This window comes from Rhynchophorus ferrugineus, unplaced genomic scaffold, assembly GCF_030347505.1.
Source record: "Rhynchophorus ferrugineus isolate W39M unplaced genomic scaffold, kcgeb_rfMv2 rfM2, whole genome shotgun sequence".
Lineage (NCBI taxonomy): Eukaryota > Metazoa > Arthropoda > Insecta > Coleoptera > Curculionidae > Rhynchophorus > Rhynchophorus ferrugineus.
This window is the reverse complement of record NW_027472581.1, coordinates 26,241,522-26,264,499: the sequence shown is the minus strand read 5'-3', so window position 1 is coordinate 26,264,499 and position 22,978 is coordinate 26,241,522. Positions and strand designations below refer to the sequence as shown.

General features: G+C 31.4%; 1 protein-coding gene and 1 long non-coding RNA gene across 4 annotated transcripts in view; both read right to left on the bottom strand.

Annotated features, from left to right (window-relative positions):
* LOC143190275 (uncharacterized) overlaps positions 1 to 22,978 on the bottom strand; it is a 623,078-nt gene that overhangs the window by 180,720 nt on the left and 419,380 nt on the right. The gene's annotated exons all lie outside the window — the stretch shown is intronic.
* LOC143191702 (uncharacterized) lies at positions 12,647 to 13,554 on the bottom strand. Of its 2 annotated transcripts, none has more exons than XR_013004597.1 (4): positions 13,413 to 13,554; positions 13,119 to 13,261; positions 12,879 to 13,056; positions 12,647 to 12,823 (listed from the first exon to the last, which is right to left on the bottom strand). It is a non-coding gene; the product is annotated as an uncharacterized LOC143191702 (long non-coding RNA). The 2 variants fall into 2 exon arrangements; XR_013004596.1 differs by having other exon boundaries at positions 13,119 to 13,288; positions 13,413 to 13,520.

Here is a 22,978-nt window from a genome sequence, read left to right as displayed (position 1 = left end):
TAGGGATATGCAGCATCCTATTATATCATCTCATTTTCATTTTATATCGTTTTATATCATATCACCAGTCATCCCTTTATATATTTTTACGAAACATACAATGTAAATGGTACTAAAATAACCCACGAGGAGGTCTAATGGAACTTTAAGACATTGTTTTTAAAATACTAATATAATAATAAGGATGATGTATTATTTCAAATTGTATTTATACAATATATATTTATCCAGACATGGATACAGATGATGATATGGATATTTCAAAAACTACTTTTGGGCCACTCTTGGCAAAACACTAATAAAGATTATAAAAACCACGAAAATTTGCTGAATAAAAATAATAGTTAGAATAACGTTTTATTAGGTTTTGTTAGTCGTAATATTTTTTAACAATTCCTTGTAAATATGTTTAATGTTTGTGGTGAAAATGGATATGGCTTTGTTCATCGAACTGAATAAGTGTTTTGTCGCGCAGTAAATACAAATTAAACATTAGTGTTTTATGTAATTTACTTTTAAAAAAAGCCTGAAAAAATTTATATTGAAAAAAGCGTTATCTACAATAATAAGACTTGAACAGTGATTCTGTTAGTGAAAGTGACAGTGAACAAAATTATGTTGTTATGGGCTCATTGTTGACAATTACAAACAGAATGTGATAAGAGCGAAAAAAACTATAGGGAGAATGCGTTTATTAAATAAAATGTATACAAGTAGTAACGGAACGAGCTAAGGAGAAATACAGTGATTTCAAAATGACTTGACAAGTAATCACAGGAACGAAGGAAAACGAACTAAACGTGTAAAGCCAAGTATGTTTTCTAATGAAAGTAAAATGCATTACATGGATGTTCAGTTGACAGTTATATGGGCTGGGCTTCCATGGACTAGCACGACATAAAAAACCTGCCTAGACCTTTACTTAAGGAGAAGGGTTTAATATAAATATTATAAAACAACTCTAAGTTACGAACTATTGTGCCTATATAATAAACTGTAGTTTAAGTCATTCAATAAAATATGCATTAGAGGTACTGTAATGTTAATATATTCAACTGATATCGTCCAACTATTAATGTATATGAGTCGAAATAAAGCAGAACTTAAATTTGATAACAGTGCGACGTTGTGACGTCATATATTTTGATGGCGAGCAAAGGCTGTTCGAATTAATATATCGAAATATAGACGCAAGCGTATATTTTGATTAGCGCTTTCTATATTGGTGACATTGCGAAGTATGAAACGCTTCTGGAATAACCTAGGTTCTAAATTTCATAGTTCTGACATTTCTCTTCATAATATTAAAATTAATCATGGAACATTCAAAATGGCATTTTTGCCGTTAACTTCTGTTATTTTATTTGCTGAAATCTACTGCGAGAGGCAATTAAACAGTTTTAAAAATTTATGGTGATGCTCCTGAGTCATATCGCAATTATCAGGTTCCGGTTTTGGCGTTTTACAACATCACAAATCAGTTTACAGTCAACAACAAAGAATTACCTAAACTGTTTAAAGACAACAAGCTATAAAGTTTGTTCGACGAAAACCGAAATAAAAGTATCAAAAACCGTCTACACAAATTAATAATTAATAAATCAATTTGTATCGTGTTATGATTGGTAATGAAAAGCGGAATCAGAACACATAAGATCCCAGCAATTTCAGCTTATTTAATGTGTAGCATAAAATTCTTTCCAGATATTTTCCATCTATTCTTATATATTGTTTTAATCAAAAGTAAGCAATATAAAACATTTAAGTAAAAGCAACTTTTAAGTAAACAGTAGAACTCTTTTTTTTAACCATCGTTTGAGAGATTGAATTTCATGTTGTAGATTATGTTATTCCAGCAAATTTCAACGAGTGTTCTGTCGTTTTCGCGACATTGATCGCTCGAATTTCAATTTTCCAATCCTCTAGTCTTTGTAAATTCTATGATCTGATTTCGAATGATGCAAAATGTAGAAGATTACGAAACTTTTTAGTCGACGCATGCTCGTTTTGGTAAAACTCTTATAGGCACAATCTGCTATTGAAAGAACTTGACTAGACTAAACTAACTAAGTAGTTTCCTCTTCGTCTACCACTTCTTCGATAGATCTCAAAGTGAATTGGCATTGGACCCCTTTTGTTGGTTTATTGTTGATAATTCATTTTTTGTCAGGGCTACTCACAGCTGACGGTCTCAGCTAGACTTTCTTGCGAATTAATGAAACACTTTACACTAGGTAACATGTTTGCTCTAATTACAATTTAAGTGAACCAAGGCAATTTTTTATATGGATTTTTCTAGCTAGACTACCTCTACCTCACGAGTTGTTTTTGATTTTTAAGCAATTTAAAATGAAAAAGTGAAACTTTAGAACACCTCAGTTGGAATTACTTATGGTGGCATGTATGTCAGACCTACTGCCAAAGTACCCTACATTTGCAATCACTTTCTCTTATAGCAAATGGTCTCATAAAGGTTTATCTATATCCCAAATAAGCCAGAAGTCATGTAGCTATCACAAATCTTGATCAAATACTGATCAACCGTATGTCGGAGAGACCAAAATACCGCCATAAAAGTCTTTCATCATACCTGTCTTTTTGAAAATGACTTTTAGAATTTTACAAACATATTTAACAATTTAATTTAATTTAACAACGTAATAAAAAACGAACCACTATATATTCAATAATAGTAATCACTTTTCGAATCCTTTAATATAAAAATCTCAGTAAAAAAAGGTTTCTATTCCTAATTACAAATAAGAATGATGCAGGAATCTAAACTTTTATCAAAATGCACATAAAGCGAATGAGATAAAATTTACCCAAGTAACATTCACGCTTTGTAGAAGAACATGTTCCGCAGACAGAGAACGTTAAATATCTGGGAATACATTTTGATAGACGTTTGACATGGAAAAAACATATAGTGATAAAACGCAAACAGCTTGGGCTGAAACTAAATCAAATGTATTGGCTGATAGGGCGTAAATCTAAATTACCTTTAAATAACAAGATTTTGCTCTATTAGTCAATACTTAGGCTCATTTGGACCTATGGTATTGAACTTTGGGGTAACTAGCAAATCTAACATAGATATATTTCAGAGTTTTCAGGATAAACTGTTCGTTGGTGCCCCATACTACATGTCCAACAAACCGATTCAGTACACATTATTAGTACATCCCAATGCACTCGCTAAACAGTTAAATGTGCGCGATAACAATGAAGTGCGTAGGATCAAACGCAATCTACCATACGTACTGATTAATAGACACATAAAGTGAGATTTGATAATCTCTAGAATAAGTTAGAATATGGTTATATTATATAACAGAAATCATATAATAATACTTATTGTCCACGGGCAGATTATTGATGTTCTAAGAGATAAATAAAAACAATGTACATATATATTTACATATATTTTGAACGCTGATGGAAACCATATATTTACAGGTTTTTCCTACATCTAAATATATGTTTTTCTAACATTTCGATTCCTAACCAGTACCAAGTTAAGTAAAACATAAAATGGTAAGAGAACAACAAAAATGTTTCTGAGTATTGTGAACACGAAGCACAAAATACGGAAATATTACGTAATAAGATAAACCCTGATAAATAATTCACATCGATAAAGCGATTTGTTGGTGAAACGGAGCGGATAAAGTAATTGACTTTTGCGATGTTGCTACGAGAGTAATAAAATTAATATTGTCAAAAGGGGGATCATGGATACCAAACAAAATCGTCCTCATCTCTGAAATATGGCTGGTGCACGTACGGCATTGCCTTCGCTCTCTCGTAAATCAAGGTATTTACTCCTGTTTCGGTGTGTTGGCGATATTTGCTGACAGTTCCTGTTTACAAATCTTGTTTTACCTCTCTTTGATTTGTCACCGATAGCTACTGATTTATTCCAGATGTTTTACGATCGTTTGGACCGTGACATTTGATTGGCATCAAAGCAGAGCAAAAGGTAAATATCATCGAGTTTATGTATTTTCGAATATGTCTAATTTCGGACTGATTCCACGCTATTTGGATTTGTCGCCGTTTTTCCATTTCCAAACGTAAAAATAAATTATTCCGTTTTGTGAACATCACGACTGACTTTTATTGTCTCTATTAATAATCGCGTTTAGAAACGTAAAAATCATTAACTTAGATACCTAAAAAGGATAAAAAGTATATATAAATTAATTTTCAAGGAATTACAACAGACGGTATTACTGTGTATTAAAGCACATTCGTTCATTTGTTAGCAACTTCATGTTGAAGTCTCAGTAAATAAAAAATATTTCAGTGCGTTAAAAATTTTTAATTTGTGGCCAGTACCTTTACCTTTTTACTTCGATTTGGAGAAAACGGCGGCGAAAGGTAATTGAATGCTGTGTGAAGGCTATGACAACTTAATGCCAGCTTAATCAATTTCAATATATGAACATTGATTTCGAGACTACAAAAGTGGTAATTTTGATACCACCGAAGACAAAGTGCGTTCTAGATAGCCAAAAAAAATCGAAAACAAGGATTTGCAAGCATTACTTGATGATGATCAATGTAAGCCGCAACAAGAATATACATAAATATTAGGAGTAACACCAGAAATTATTTACGAACAAGTAATGGGAATGGGAGTTAGCCAAACACTTGAAGAGAGATACAGAGACTTGAACAAGAGACTTTGAAAGGCGTTTGGACGTGTACGAACTGCTACTGAAACGCCAAAATCGGAAAGGCTTTTGACTGATGTTATTACTTGTGATGAAAAGTTAATCTATCAGGATAATCCAAAGCGAGAAATTCATGGAGGATACCTGGTCATGCTTCAACATTAAGAGCAACGATAAACATCCATGGCTTCAGGGTAATGTTTTGCGTTTCCTCGGATCAGCTTACTGTGGTATACAAAAACGTTATTCTTTAGCATGACAACGCTCGATCAAATGTTGCAATTTTGATGCGAAATTGCAAGAATCTGCCATTTTACAGAAGATGATGCCATGAACGTGAATTTAATATAACAAGCTAAAATGTTTTTCCTCATCATTATATATTCCAACTGGACAACCGTGCATATATATATATATATATATATATATATATATATATATATATATATATATATATATATATATATATATATATATATATATATATGCGTGTAAGCGTAATTTTGTTTTGAGCTAGACAAGTACCATTACCAAATATTTCTTTTCACCTTTAGATGGAAGATGGAAGAACGCTGACACTGAAGCAGGTAGAATGATAATAGCGTTGCAGAAGTTCAAGTCAGGTTACTCATTATAGGTTGCTGAAAAAGCGCTTTGTCATTGACGTCATTAAAATCTCAGGAATGATTAAAAAAACCAAATATCAATTTAAGCCTATAGACGTTAGTGTTATCATATAGTTATTTGGATTTCTTATAATAACCTAAAACAGAAAAATACACAGTGTTCTGGAATGAGATCTAATGTTGGTTCATCTGTAGTTAGTAGACTTAATACCAAAGAACGTGGTTCGGAGCCCACGTTGAGCGCTATATCCAGTCCAAATAAACCCTATATAGATTAGAAGTATATAGGTAAAAGACAGACCAGAAAATTAAAAAATCAACTATCTGCATCATTATAGCCTAGAAAAAAAAACAATCTATGGAAAATAGTCTGGAAACAATTATCTAAGATTCTAGATATCTAGATTTCAATAAATTAATATAGCCTGATATTGACAGTAAAAATATTAAATGTTCAGCGTAGTATTATTAATAAAAGTAATTTATAAATATAGTAAGAATAATTAAGCACACATTTTTGGTTTAACTATATTTATGAATTCAAAATTCTACAGAACCAAATTTCTCTTGGGCAAATATTAAAGGAAAACATTTATACATTTTATCTTTTTATTTTAAAATCGATGCATTTCATAGAACAAATTCAGGCAAATAATGAATACAGATGACTTTTATATTAGATGTCGAGCACTCCATCAGCATTGAATCAAGTGTAAAACGTAAATAATCTCGTAGTGTCAGCAAACCCGACACCATAAAAACGAAATTGATATCATAAAAAGACAATGTCGCTACAAAACATAAAAAAGCAATAAATAAGTTTAATAATTTTGGTCTGAAATTAAGGAGAAAGAATATTTCAATTGTTATAATCAATATCATTATTGAACCCTAGATAAAGATTCACATCACAAAATTATGTGTAATATATTTTATGCAAAAATTAATTAATATTTATAAGGTATTATGGTAGTACAAATGGCACTAAAACTTGTGAAAGCTGGCATTCTGTGATAATTCAGAGACATATTTAACTACACTTCTTTTCATAAAATAAAATAGAATTTTAAAGTAAACTAATATTTCTTGTGGTTTGAACCTTCTCATGTTTCATAACTCGCTTCAGTTAAGTAACCCCTTACCTAAATCAACTACGCAGACATTAATATTAAAATAGCAACGGTAAAGGCGATGGGACGGTCCTTCTACTGTTGCGATAGCCGCGGGTTCGAATCCTGCTTGGGCATGGTCGTAAATTTATGTTTGTGAGTATTTAAACTTTGTGATTGTACTAGGCAAGAATGTAAAATCCGACAAGGAAAATGATCCCAGTCCCGCCAGCAACCAGGCTGGGTAAGACCGGATGTCTTCTGGGATGATTTCTAAAGTTGCTCACTCGCCAGTCGGTAAGCTTAATGCTGACGACCGTGGTTCGGAGCCCACGTTAAACTTTAGGCCCAGTCCAGATAAACCCATTGTTGGAAAAAGGAGACTTTAATATTATTAAATGTATCCGCTTTATCGACTGTGTAGAAAAAAACCCCGACATGTGTGAACCAAAATAACATAATTAGATAGTATAATATAATAATTGTTAAATAATATAATAATATAAAATTCGAGTATAACAAGAATAGTATATGCTCTTTGTTTACAAAATGTTTAAAATTTCGAGATCAGCTTTATAGTTAATTTCATGTCTGATAAACGCAGAACGGCTAAAAAAATTATTCTGGCTCAAGAACTGATAGTAATACAGCTGAAGAGATAGTAAATTTTAGCGGTATTAACTTTTGGATTTCAGGTTTCTTTAGTAAAAGCGTTTCTTAAAAAAGCACTATCCGAATATTACGGGTAATAAATATATTAATTTGTGCACATAGAATTTTATCTATCTATATTTAGGAGCTATCTGGAAGGGTGAGATCTAAGAGTGGAATAAATATGCAAAGAACGATGCAATTTTATTTAAAAAAGAATGAAAAAATGTAGGTAAATTATTTATTCTTTTAATCACTCTAGTGTATTTGTTGTTTTTGCTATATTTATATATATTTTAGGTGAGAAATAAGGATAAAAGATAAAGACTATATGAATATTGTGTTCTTTATAAAATATCACATCCTAAAGGGCAAATGCTCTAGGAGCGGCATTAGAAGTCGCGTCCTGGTCGCGACGAATTTTTGTTATTGTCAGCTAGATTGTCTATGCCATTTTTTAATATTTCTTGGAGAACAAACTGCCGTAACATTGAGGTTTTATTCTGTTGAGTTTACATACATACATATGCAACAGAACGGCATTGTTGACGAACTGCGTAGAAAGCACCTACGTAGATCACTCATTCGTGGAGAGGAGGACGTGATATCGGAACCAGGCGATAGGAATGTTGAGATGTACACTTTTTTTGATACAAAGTAGAGTATGTTATTGACGTAGTTGATAGCCGATGTTATTGTAATCACCGTTGTAACATCAAGATAGTGACCATTATAATGTCTTGTTAAATATTTGCATTTTATTTATCAAGAAATAAAAGTATTTCTTACACATAAAATAATGAAAATATGCACCAGTTAAAAGGAAACTAATTTCACAATTTGCATGTAAGGAATACAACAAATAGAAGAAATTGTGGAATATTAACAGTTGAATTTGTACACAATTTAAATTTTTAAGATAAATGTTAAGGTGTTAAGGATTAAAATGATAATATATACCACTAAATGACATTTTATGCTTTGAACTTTATATCAATTATTTGAACTATTTACATTGTAGTCCTAAATTCTGAAAAAAACTATGGTTAATTAAATTATTACAAATATATTCCTCTAATATACGTCTCTAAGTTGTAAATAATTAATCATAAGTTGTAATAACAAATTCTTAGTGAGATAAAGGTCTAAAATAGTTTTTTCGTCTAACCCACATCCTGTAACGGTGACATCCGATCAGACCAAATATGTGTAACAACATCAATATTACACTATTATCTTTATCTAATTACTAGTATAAACATTTAGAGTATCGAACGTTCGTTGTTCCATAATTAAATTAATGCCATCAATTTAGAATCAATTCGCCATCGTGCAGCGGATTGGATGCATTTTCATTAGGGTGCATATTAAACAGCACACACTAGAAAGAAAATACAGCAAAAAAAGCGCCGACTCCACTCCATAAATTCCCCGCCGACACTGACATACGACCGGAAATAAATTTGTCGGCCGCCCCGTCAAAGAGCAAATGAAACCCACCGCAGAAAATCTAGAAAATGAAGTGGATTTTTAATTTAAACACTGTACATTTTGCCAATAATATAATGAATAAGCAACTGATAAAAAGTGAATCTATCAGGGTAATCCAAAGCGAAAAATTCATGGAGGCTACCTGGTCATGCATCAACATTCATGCATCAACAGCAATGATGAACATCCATAGCTTCAGGCTAATGTTTTGCATTTCCTGGGATCGGTATCAACTACAATGATACGTCCGAGAAAAAAAACCGGAATGCGAATAAAGACACAAAAACGTTATTCTTTAGCATGACAACGCTCGATCTCATGTTACAATTTTGATGCAAAATTGCAAGAATTTGCCATTTTACAGAAGATGATGCCATGAACATGAATTTAATATAACAAGCTAAAATGAAATAAAAAAACTAACTAACTTCCGTTTGTTTGTCAATATATAATTTTAATGTTAAAAATAGGCTTCATTTAGTTCGATACATTTATGTCAGTGATGCCTTCAATTTCCGAAATATATTTATTTTAATTATTTTAGTTTCTTACTTATCTATAAAGATACTTTATAGAATGATGTCATCAAGATCTCAATTATCTTAAAAAACACATCTATTGTGATTTTACTAAATTTTTAATAAAATAATGAATAACTTAAATTTAATTATAGACTTCCTTTGTTAGTCAATATTCAATTTTTATCTCGAAAACATGTATCATTTCGTCAATGCTACATTTATGTCGGTGATATTTTCAGTTTCTGAAGTATATTTATTTCATTTATTTAGGTTTTTTATTTATCTATAAAGGTAATTTAGATAAAAATATAATAAACTAGCTGACCCGACAGACTTCGTCCTGTTAAAAAGATTTGTAATGTGGCAGTTTTTGTGCCTACGTATTTTAAAAAATTCTCCTGAACAGAACCATCACCCTGGTGATAGGGCGTTGTGAATAAAAAATAATTAAATAAAACATATATAAGGATTGAAAAGTAAGTAATCGCTTTATTGTTAATCATGTGAATCATAATTATTATTATTATTATCATTGTAGTGCTTTGTGGTATACGATGTTTTTTGTTTGATTACCTGGCGCATAGATAAACAAATCTGATGGTTTTCCAACACGGGAACAGGCAACATACAATTGACCATGTGAGAAACATGGGTTTTCTAGATTAATACCACAAACACTTAATGATTGCCCCTGGGACTTGTTTATAGTCATAGCAAAAGCAAGCCGCACTGGAAACTGTAGTCGTTTAAACTCAAATGGCACATCAGTCGGAATCATTGGGATGCGCGGTATGAGAACATCTTCTCCTTTATACTTTCCTTTGAGTATAGTTGCTTCTATCACATTGTTTAGTAATTTTTTTATCGCTAACCGTGTACCGTTGCAAAGACGCGGTTGGTTGATATTTCGCAACATTATAACCACCGATCCAACCTATAATTGAAGATTGTGAGGTGGAAATCCTGACAAATCCAGCGAGTTTAAAAATTCCGGTGGATAGTTGACTACATCATCTTGATTAGTAGCCGAATCAACTGATTTATATATCCTCAATTCGCCTGTAATTTGTTCTTGAATTTTGAAATTTAATTCATTTACATCTATGTTTTTTGCAGCCAGTATAGCTCGTTCGCTCAACCAATCATGGTTTCTGTAATTTTGAGAAACTCAAAATATGACTGATATTAAAACCATACCTACCACCAACCAACAATTGCTTCAAAGAGTCGAAAAACAATTGTGTATTAAATCGCATCGGGTACATTTATAAACATCATTTTGAAACATCACATACTTCCTATATAGCATTTCGTCAAAGTATAAATAAAAAAGCTTTTCTTCGGGGAGTTTTACTGTAATTTGAAGAAAAAGGTTGATAAAGGTAACTACACTGCGTAAAGCTTATGGCAACCACGCTCCATCGATTTCATCACGTGAATACTGGTTTTAACGTTTTGAAAATAGTGAGTGTGACACACAAAGAGCGATCCGGACAAGAAATTGAACAAGTGAATTTGAAGGCATTATTCTGTGATGATCCATGTCATACTCAAGCAGAATATATACGTATATATAAATGCAAAACTTACGGAAATAACAAAAAAAGGCAATCCAATCCAACATTTTGAAGAACGTCGGTATGATCCAAAATCTTGGGTATTTAGTACTGTATAAACTGAAGCTAGGAGACATTGAAAGGTATTTGGTCATGTGTAAAATGCTGCTTCGAAGACAAAATATTAAAGGTTTTCTGGATCATATTGGTACTGGCTGAAAAATGGATCCGTTACGATAATTCGAAGCGAAAAAGATCATGGGGAACACTTGGTTATACGTCAACATTAACGCAAAGCTGAATATCCACGGCTCCTACATAAAGCTTGATATGATATACTATGAGCTTCTAAAATCTAACGAAATCAACAATGGGGATTGCTATGGACTTCAATTAATGTGCTTGAGCCGAGCACTGTGCGAAAAACATTTATAATACGAGCAAAGACAGGACAACGTCATTGTTAAGCCAGACAATGTCGCAAAACCGATGAAATCACACTGGGAATCATTAAATTGAAAAGTGCTACCACACCCACCGTATTCTTCAGACCTTGCTCCTTCCAATTACTACTTGTTCCCATATATAAGTCGTGACATGCCTGAGAAGCGGTTCTTTTTTATGTAAAAGTCAATAAATAGGTCGATTCACGGATAGCCTCAAGAGATTGGTAATAATCCGTAAATTGTCTGAAACATGACAAAAACTAGCGGCTATCGATGGACAATTGATTGCATAACACAAAATGAATTTTACGATTTTTTACACTAAAGATTTAATTAAAAAAATCATTTAGAATCAATGAATAGGCATAATAAATTATTTTTAGTTAAATAAAATAGATATACTTACTGGAAATTGAATGGATAATCTATTCAAAGTTTTTTTAGTTATGCGTCATGAATATTTGTGACGTCGTGTGAAAAAAAATTCTAATCTAAATAAAATAATTGAACACAAATGTTACCAAATATATTTTATTTTAACACTATAGTACATCTAATACATATATTATCGAAGGACTTGAAACTACAATTACGAACACATGTATAATAGTTTGTAGGTTAAATTTGTTTTGTTTACATTGAACTCTTTTCCACACTATCCATGAGGTAAAGTTTCTAGACGACTTTTCTTATATAGTGTTATCCCCCTGGAGGCCTAATCCACCTAATTAACAATTGTATACCTGAGAAACGTCTTACACTCGAGAGCATATATACATTGTACGTTTAGTTCTTGTTTCCTTTGATGGTGTGTTTACATGGCAAGTCATCTTGGTATCACTGTATTTTTATTTCTTCTGTTACTACCTGTGTACACCATTCTTGATAAAATTAATCACTAAATTCTGTCTAATGCATTTACCATATCTACAAAACAGTTAGTATTAATTATCTCCTCACACGTTCTAACCTAATGCTCATGTTTAATTTTGAACAATTCCAATCATATCTGTACACACAAATCTTTCATGCCCTACAATACCATTTACTACAGTTATATATAATTAATTATGTACCTTTAGTTGTTTCCATTTTCATCACTCTGTCTCAGGAATTTCCAGCATTGCACAGCATTATCACATATCCTGAAAGTTTCCTTCAGTCAGTTTCATTTTACGGCTCACAGTCCAATTCAATCACTAAACTGTTAATTTCCAATCTGTTTAAAACATGTTCACGATTCCACCACATCAATCATTTCCTTAGTATGTCTTATCGAGTTCATCCAAACCGAAGGTCTTATGGTTGATCTATTGATTTGATGAGTCTATACTCTTCCTTCCAGATATCCAAACAGTTTTTGATGGAATATCCTTCTCAATCAGCAATATATCTGCAATTAACTATTAATAAATATAATGATGAACAAAACCCAATTGAATGCTATAGTAACTTTTACCTTTTTCCATCAATTTTTATTGTCTTTACACTTTTTTGTTACTGCCTTGCCAAGAATGCCACAATGAACCATTTTGAAATATTCAAGTTTCTTATATTATTTTATGCCTTTAATAGAATTATTTTTAAGGTAATGTCTAGAAGTTCCATTAAACCTCTACGAGGGTTATCTTTACACCTTAAACCCTATGCTCTGTAAGAGTTCATGAAAGAATGTCTTATATCCCTCAAAAAGCTGCATGTCACTAATTCTTTTAGATATAATTTCCAGATAAAATTATTTTCTCTAAAATAATTTTATTAAATTATGTTTATATCGATGAAATAGTTTGTGTACTTACTGTTCTTATTCATTTCGTATATTTGGTCTCGATTAAAGCCAATATCAAGATGGTCAAGATTCGTCACCCACTTTGTATGTCTACGGGTTTTCTTGGGTGAATCTAAGGTATTATTCTTCATTTTGTAAGCGATGTTATTCACAGTACCCACAGTAATATTTAGCACGGCAGCAACCCGCTAAAAAACATTTTCAATAAAATTGTAGGGACTTATATTATTCAATATCATCAATAATTTACCTCTCCGTTATCTCGTTCCTTTTCGAAATAACCTATTAAAGCCGCAATCAATTTGTGATCCTGAATATCTATTGTTTTCCGCATTTTCACACAAAGTAATATGATATATTACAGAGCGACTTAAAATTTATGAAAATAAAGGGCTAAAATAATGTTTGCCGGTTTATAACCTGTAATAATTATAACTAATATTTTGAATAATTTAGCGTACGTCTGACAATCGGACAACGACCAGCTGTCAGACGTATGCAAAATTCTTGAAAGCAATACTGATAAAAAGTTTTTAACTCTTACCTATAAATTATGGTGGCTGCATAATTAACTGTAGTTTTTAGATATAGTATAATGTTAAAATAAATTTTATTTAGATTATAATTTTTTGTATGTCAAAGCCAAACTGAATTAAAACTCAGAGTTGATGCGGCAACATTGCAATGTTTCCACACCATAAATATCCACGAGGCATTACTAAAAAAACTTTTAATTAGTGTTGGGAACAATCGACTGAAATCGACTATCGACTGATCAGTTATTGACTACTTTTTACTATCGACTATTTCAGTCGCTATGTTTGGTTCGACTGTTTTTACTATTAACTGTTTTCAGTCGCTATTTTCGGTCCCACTGATTTTATTACTATTTACTGTCGACTGTTTTAGTTGATTACTTTTAGTTTTTATTTTCGGTTCTACTAGTTCATTCGACTAATTTTTAACATTCTGGCCTTCCGTCCTAGCCGCGACCTTGAAAGTAATGCGCCGAATTTATGCTTATATACATTTATATGTAATATATGTGGTTTTATGTTTTTTTTTGTAGTTTGTTTATGAACAACTATAAATTGTAAATTAATATAGCAGCATTTTGGAAAGATAGTTTTCGAGGGCAATAAAATAAAATTGTAAATAATAAATAGTAAGATACATTTGACTGGCATAATAGGTAATAGTTTGGGCTGATATAATAGGTAATACTTTTTTAACAAACTTTCACGATTTTTGTCCAAGCCTTTTGTTTGACAAAAATTGTTTCCTAAAATATTGAAAACTAAAATTAGGTACCAAAGGTTTCAGAAATTGCTTATACTACCACTGGAGAATATAAACACACTTAAAATTAACTGCTGCAAGCAATTATCTCCGACCTTTCTTATCTCACATTTTATACAGACAAGAATTCGTACATCTTCGTCTGACATCACGAATGGGACATAAGTCGAACCATGCATTTGACTGAAAATAGTAATTACTATTTTCAGGCGCTATTTTTTTGACTATCCACTGTATCGACTCTTTCGCGACTATCGACTGTTTTCAGTCGATAGTTCCCAACGCTACTTTTAATAGACTATAAGTTTTCTCTATATATTCGACTATCGTATCAGAGTTAAAAAAAACCAATAAAGATATTTTTTTGTTAAATTAGGGTTATTCGACAAAATGATATTTCTTTTCAAATAGCAAACACAAACAAAATGCAGAGTGTGTATAATAACGTATAAATAATATGTAACCTTCGAAGGGTCTGATTAAAAATGGACCTTCCAGGTTCTTGGTTTTTAACTGTCTTGATTCTCTACAAGTGTTTATTTGTACTAAAATACTGAATTGTGTATTCGACTACGTTGGATTTAAAAATAATACATTTGTTTTACAATAACTATATCGGTCAAAATAAAAGTCTCAAACATTCATATACCGCAAAACTCTTTCAAAAGCAGTCCCCATATACTACTAAAATAAGCGGGGCTTGACGTTCTCCATTTCAAATATTACCATTTCATATGGCTTATATTCCACCACAAACAGTCCTAAAATGGATCTAAAAATCATGCCATCGACATTTATTTTAGTCAACTTACGTATTAGAATATTTCGTCGTTGTATTACATATTTAAAAAATATTTTACTATGTTTCCTGGATTAGAATTGATTCAAATGAAAACAAATATTTTAAGAAGTTAGTTTACTCGAAAACTGTATAAACTTGATCTACAATCACTTGCTAACTAACTTAATAGATTAAATTAGTAAGAATGTCTAATGAATAGAATATAGAATTGCCAAAGCCAAAATAATTGTTTTTTAATTATCTTAATGGGTTCAATATGGTGACTTAAGGATTGGAATTTTATTTACCATATTTACTAAAGTTGAAAAAAATATCTGAAATATTTTTAAGAGCATATTCTTAGAGATAAGCTTTAGAAATGTGAAATTTGCTTGGAATACCCTGTTGGGGCGATTTACCCGCGATTTCGGTTCACAAATATTATACTGTATTTTGAACTGTTGTTAAGGACTTTATTCACTTATTTTAATTTCTACACACTGCACCTGTGATCTTAGATGCTAATATTCTTGTTCTATCTCTTAATGCTTACTTTCTTGCTGCTTATATACTAACTTAACCTAACTTTTTACAACTGTCAAACACTACAACTAATTACATCGAGGACATCGGAACTATCTTATCCATCGAAGAAAGAACTATTGCCCATCGACGTGTAAATTATATATAATTAAATGTTATAATTAAATTTTACATATAAAGACGCAACATACCCCTTGAAGATCCGTTTTACCTTGTAACTAAATAATTCTGTAGTTATAGTTTTGTTTTCCAACTGAAAAATAATACTTTATGGTTTATAATACAATAATTTTGAAATATATGCATTATATATTACCAGTAATGACACTGAAAATTATACAATAGGTTGAAGAAAGAACAATTTTGGTTTTAACTAATAGATACTAGTAGCACCTAATTAATGAAGTTGAAATATAACACGTTCGAAAGAAAAAAATCTGTACAGATTACAGTTATAAAGATAGTATCATTCAGTACTTAGTCGAGAGGTATAGCGACTAATGTAATTTTCAGGATGGTTCCAGTTTTGCTCATTTTGATTCCGAAAACGACTAACACATTGACTGAAGATGTTTGAATAGTTCCCCTCTAAAAAATGACCATAACATAGTGTTGAACCATTTATATAAATACTTGTCCCACAAATAATAAGCAATAAGATAATAAAATAACAGCTATTTTGCACATACAATATAACCAATACAAAGGCAAGTTAAGAACAAATGACTTATAGATGTAATAGTGAAATGTGGCTATATTTAAAATTAGAATTGAACAAGGAAGAGCTCCAAAACCAATAATTTTACTAAGACGAGTTAATATTTTATAAATTTGAAGGTAACCAATGCCTCAAGACTGTAGCTCGCATTCCAAGTTTTTTTTAATCATGAATAAATCTAAAATTTCAAAAACTTAAAGTGGTAAAACGTGCCAAAACATTATCGCCGAAAGGAAACAATGCTGCAAAAACCATCGTGCAACGATCTTAAAACCTGAACATTTGATTATTGGAATATATAGAGAGCCCAACAAAAAAGCTTATGATCTGGGTTGCCTACTTCCTACACTCAAGCATGATGGTGGTTCCGTTATAATTTGGGCGGCAATATCGTGGTGTTCAGATAGTATTCTCATTCACATCACTGGCCGGATTACTGCAAAGTAATATCTCGACATCCTCAATGAAATGCATGCCAGGAATATTATTAAACATATTCTCAGATTAGCTCAATCGCCGGCTTCAACATAATTAAGTTATTTTGTGGAGTCTTACGCTAGAGAGTAGAGAGTAGATTTTTATCTCCATCGTCCTTTGGGACAATATTCCAATAGGAAATGTTCAGACACTCTATGAGTTTACTACGCGAAGATATGTAGCTTAAAAGCGAATTGTAGCAGCTTATTTATAAATAAAAATTCTGTATATGGCAGATGTTCATATTGTTTTATCTATTGTTTAAATTGTTTGAGTTAATATTATGAATACATAATTTTTCAAAGTTATAATAGCAACAATAATATTTATCGTTGAAACGGAATCATATATTACCATATGGTTATTCGCATTTAGTTTCTTTTACTAATTAAGATTTGTACTTATTCAAAACTACAATTAATTCATACGGACTATATCTTATGCGAAATTTGAAATATATTGAATATTTGAAAGTACACATTATTTACGGAGTAATACATTTAATGGAAACCGAAATAAATTTCCTAGCAACACCGTAGAACATCGTAATTTTCCAACAAAATAAGTCATACATACGATACTATTTGAGGTTTGCCCTCCGCATGCCAAATATTACCATACCGGCCAGCCAGCGCTGCACTTCGAAAACTTTGACTATTAATCGGAGTGGCAAGTGTGCTTGAACGTAGAGGTAAACTTTTATTAAAATTCACTAAAAGCTGGCCAGAGTTGCTTACGCCAAAGAGCCACTCGACCGCTAGGATTGTGCGTTATCCTTTCCTTTTTTTTTCAGTCATCCCTCTAACGTAATGGTCCACGAATTTGTTTCAACTTGTATTTCAGTGACTTATTGTGCTGCCGTTTCTTTACGGCTTCCAAAATTACTTATTGCTTTTTGCTTAGTTGGAAGCAATCTTTGCAATCTAACGAAAATCAGAAAATTGTAGAATTTAGTGGCGCATAATTATTTGGTGCATTTTTTATGATTACCTTTTATTTTATAAAAACATGAAACAAATTGCCGTAATATAACACATGGACTGAAAAGTCCCGTGCCTTATACATAGATAGGGCTAGCTTTTTGTCATTCACCGCTTTTTCGATTAGTACTAACCTTCAAAAGAAAGCTGTTAAAATTTCATGATATTCTAGTCGTGAGTTATTGTGCTAAGAGTGGCCCTACTTTTATTACTTTCAAAACAATGGATCAAAAACAATTTCGTGTTTTAATTTTATACTGCTTCTTGATGGGAAAAATATCGCTCAAACGAATTAATGGCTTGAAAACTGTTACAACGGCTCCGCTCCATCAGACGCAATAATAAAACTTTGGTCCGCTGACTTCAAACGTGGTCGTAGAGACACCGATGATGCAGAATGCAGTGGACGTCCAGACAAATCCACAAATTCGCTTTAAATGATCGAACAATTGAGTGAATTACCTAAGTTCGTAAAGGTATTAAAAGAACGTGTTTGTTTTACATTGCATGAGTGTTTGACCATGAGAAAGTTTTGTACAAGTTGCATAATAAACCGATGAAACATGGATCCATGTGAGTGGGTAGCAACTGAGAACAGGCCTATTTTAAGGCAAAAGATAAATCGTTCTATAAAAGTAGTATTGAAATGTTAGAGCGGCGCCGGAATAATTGTGTGGCTCTTAATGGAGAATACGTTGATGAATAAAGCAAATTTTGAAGAAAAAGAATTCTGGTTTACTTTGTTACGCATAGGACTTTTCAGCTTTTGTGTTATATTAATTAGCGTTAAGCACTATTGAATGAAAATAGTAGACACAGTCGAACTAGTCGATACTAGCGACTGAAAATACTAATTACTCTTTCAGTCAAAACCACACTTCCACTGTTTTTATACACAGAGATAGCAGACGGATATGTACGAATTCGTTGCCGCACTCGCCGCAAAATATATATATACCGAAGTCGTTTAGATGGGAAAATACCGAGATAATTGTGTGATTCTCTGATAATTGTGTGATATTAATTCATTTCAAATAATTTTAAATTGGCAAGTTGCAGTATGAAAAAGAAATAATGATCCCAAATATATTTAGTCGTATTTTAATATTCGAAAAGTTACAATGACATAATATCATAAAAGTAATAAGTTTATTTCCATTTCGTTCAAACATGTGCTTAAATTTTTTTAACAGGAAAAATAGGAATAACAATGATTGAAAATAAGGAAAGTTTCAGACCCCGGGGTCCGCTATCTAGTCTAGGTGATTTGACAAATCTTCTAACTAAACTAGAACAGCAAAAAATTGTTCTCCGTGCCGGGGCTCGAACACACGACCTCCGTTTGGAAGCTAAACGGTGTAACTTGAATGTTAAACCGAGCACTGGATACTGGCAGCTAAAAGAGTTTAATAACAGCTGAATGAAGAACATAAAAAAACGATACGTGTCTTGTAACATCACTTACCTTGAGTGTAAGAAGTGTACTATTATTTCTTGGTAAATAAAATACAAATATTCAGCAAGACGTTATAATAATATATCTTGATAATATACAAGGTGTTACAACGGTGATTACAATAAGATTTGGCTAAGAACTACGTTAGCAACATACTCTTTGGGAGACTCTATGAAAACTATATGTATAGAGTATATATAGAGGTTTTACTTAAATAGGCGAAACCGAGGAAATGTTTTGCGTTGTCGGTTCAGTGCTGGCTCTGAGACCACTTTTTGATTGATTTATTTGAATTGGTCTACAAAGGCATTTGATTCGCTTATTTATATACGTGTTTTTCGTTTCAGTTTGTTTACATCGCCATTTATGTGTGTAGGTTATAAAATACAATTAGCATTTTTGTGTCTTAAATATAATCACGATTATTTGTATATAATATGTCTTCATCGTCAAAAGTGTTGTGTATCCAGTGTACATGCGGAAATAAAAACCTTTTTAGTTTTTAGGACGTAGTTTTCCTTAATGTAACAGAAGAAATCATGAAAATATTACACACAGTTTAAACACAAAATGTGTCCAAGTAAGACGATGGCAAAATGACATTGAAGGTAAATGTGATTATACTATATGAAAAGATTTTGTTACCCTTTAAAAAGTTGTTTGTAAAGTGCCACTAATTAAAAAACTAATTATTTTGCAGGGGTTCAATTACTTGACACAACTGTATATTGGTCAAGACAGTTATAATTAATATTTTAGCTTAAGGCTCCTCAACCGAGATAACCTTTTCAACAAGGATGTTAATAAAATATATTAATACAAAATTATCATGTCTGTATTATATTGTTAATAATAGATTCTAAGGCTGTATATTTGACTCCTCGATTTTACCATAAAAATCACAGCAATAATTTTGATATGTATCATACATTTTAATTTTTTGTTGCTAAGAATTGCTTTTTGGTATGTTTACTCCATTTTGACGTATATTGATTGAACCATTTTAATTATCGGTTCCATAATTTTCACAGTAGCATTGCAGTAATAATTATATCTCGTCTCAATTCATTTTTGTGTTGAACAAATAAGTAAAATATTAACAGACATACTTTCAGCTATGCTGCTCTGCTTTCAATATGAGGGAACAAAAAGAAGTTTAGAAAAGTTAGTTTAGAAAAGTTTAGAAAGTTTAGTGCATCTTATTTGAATTAATAACACTAAAGAAATAGAAAGAATTATATATTATATTTATATGGAATTTTATATTAATAAATGGTTTTGAAAAAATACATTTTGGTTTTATTTGAAATTTAATTGGTCACTAGAATGTGACGTCAAAGGCTAGTCACGCGATGCGTATGAAATGAAATGCTCTGCTGATAAATTTTTCCATTACAGGTACCTGTAATTGTAATTTAAACTAACCAATGAAATTCAGCGAAATAACATTCTCAGAGCCTTCCTGCTGAGACAACGAAAAATAATTATCAAATTAGTTGTATTAAGTTGTATATATTACTCTATGACTATATGATTTCAAGTCAAGGCGCCCGCCTTTCTATCCGTAAAGTGTACATCTTGGCATTTGCACTCTGTGCACTCTACGTATGTTAATACATTAACAATACCGTTCTGTCGTTTCTTACATGAGATCCAAAATCCAACAAAATTTATTTTTACTTGAAACTCTATAATAATCTGAACAACACTGGATCTAGAAACAGTTTTCGCATTAAATATAAAGTTCCTTAATATAACATAAAATTACTGGAAACTAACGCTGCTGATATTACTGGATAACCGACAGAGGAATCCGCCGAGTTTGGAAACTTTAACTATTAATGAAAGCGCCAAGTGTGTTCAAACACAGGAATAAGCCCTTATTAAAATTTACCAACAATTTGTTGAATATGTTTATCTACAGCGATCATATTTTAAGGATTACTTCTCAAGGCAGTTTTCGAATTACATAATCAAAAATTAATTGATATTTCGTTTTTATTTTTAATATGTTTGGCCAGGTCTTATTAGGACTAGTGTAGATAAACCAATTATTAGGTGCAGTATTCCTATTTATGTAATTTATAATTTATTATATTTGTTTGAATAAATAATGCTGTTTTTAAAGGGTTATATTATCTTAAATAGGTACTGGTATCATTATTATTTCTTATATGAAATGGCAATACAGTATACGCGCGTCATTTGTCAATCATAGGATGTTTCTTTTCATTTAGTTGTCCAGATATAATAATATCATTATATTTAGGCGACTTTGTATTTTAATTTCAATGAAATTTTCAACTTTTCAGGATGCCGTTATACTTTTAGATACGCCTGCAAAAAATGTAGAAAGATACAGATGTTTCTGCACTCTACAAATTCCCAGAAAGAGATAGAGGCTATTGCTACACTTTCGAAGTCTGTCGTCAATCTAGATAAAATTAAAGTAGACAATGAAAAGCTTCTTGAGGCAAATCGCACCGATCAAAAAATCAGAAACATCTGGCTCGAAATTCGTAAAAAGATTGTTATTCATTTGGCTATAGTAATAAACGACGATGGTGTATATATTTCGGAGAGGACAATAGCATATATTAAAAATCATCGTGGTCCGGAGTTACGGCTACTTTCGGAACCATTCGTATATTATTTTAGAAAAGTAATATATTTAACAGGATTTTCTGACATTAAATTTTATATTTTGTTTTGAAACAAAATACTAATAATAGGGTAGATACGTTTTTTTAGTATTTAGTACAATATATAGTCTTGCCCTTACATTTGGCAACACTGCATGGTATTGCAAGCCAAGCGTTTTTCAAAAGAAATGGCGATGTACCGCATTGCTTTGATTAAACGTTAGGCGTTCATTTGTTTAATTATTAACGCGTTTGATATGGAATTTTTAAAGTTATATTGTGATGTTCCTTTTTGCTTAAAAAGAAATATAAATAAAATATATTTATTAAATTATATAATTATATAATTAATTATATAATTAATTATATAATTAATTATATAATTATATAAATTAAATAATTTAAAATTTGCAGTGAAATTAAATTAATAGGTCAAGTTTGTAATATGACATACTTGGTAGCAAGAGAAAGAAAGATTTCACCATGAGCTTGCTGCACAACTAAAGCCCATAGCAAGAAGGATCATCTGCCCTCTCTGTGTCTCCAATTTAATGATTTTAGTATCCATACATACTGAATTTGTGTCGGCAGCATTTGGTCGGATCCATAATATAGATGTTAAACAATCTAATCTATATTTCAAGAATTTCTAAGGCTTTGAAAGTTGGAAGCCAGAAGACGATAAAGAAAAAAAATATTGCTTAAAGAATTTCTCAGAAAACAAGAAGTCAAAGAGCTCATATACCACTGTATAAGGAGTTACCATCTAGGTAGTATTTTCTATAAAGCTGTCGATATGATTATTATCTTGCGAATGAATTTTAGGTAGTGTACGAGAAGAAGGGTTAAAGGCAAAAAATTAGTTTGAGTCTGTCTATATAAGTTTTTTGTTAAGAATGTTATAGGACTCTATACTGAAGCAAATACAAGTAGCCAATATGAATCCCAGAATAATATTCGACAATTGAATTTTGACTAGGTGATGGGGAATTATATATTTAAGTAATTTCAATTAATCGTCCAGTTTATAGCTTTTGCAGAAGTACAGGAAAATATTGCAACCATTAATCCTGAAAAGGTAGCATAGTAGTAGCATAGATTGCACTTGCTTCAGCTATATGATTTATTGATAAGATTGAAGAAAATAGTTGTAGTTGTTTTACGTAATTTATAATTTAAAATTAATATTAAATTTTAAAATATATAAATGAATA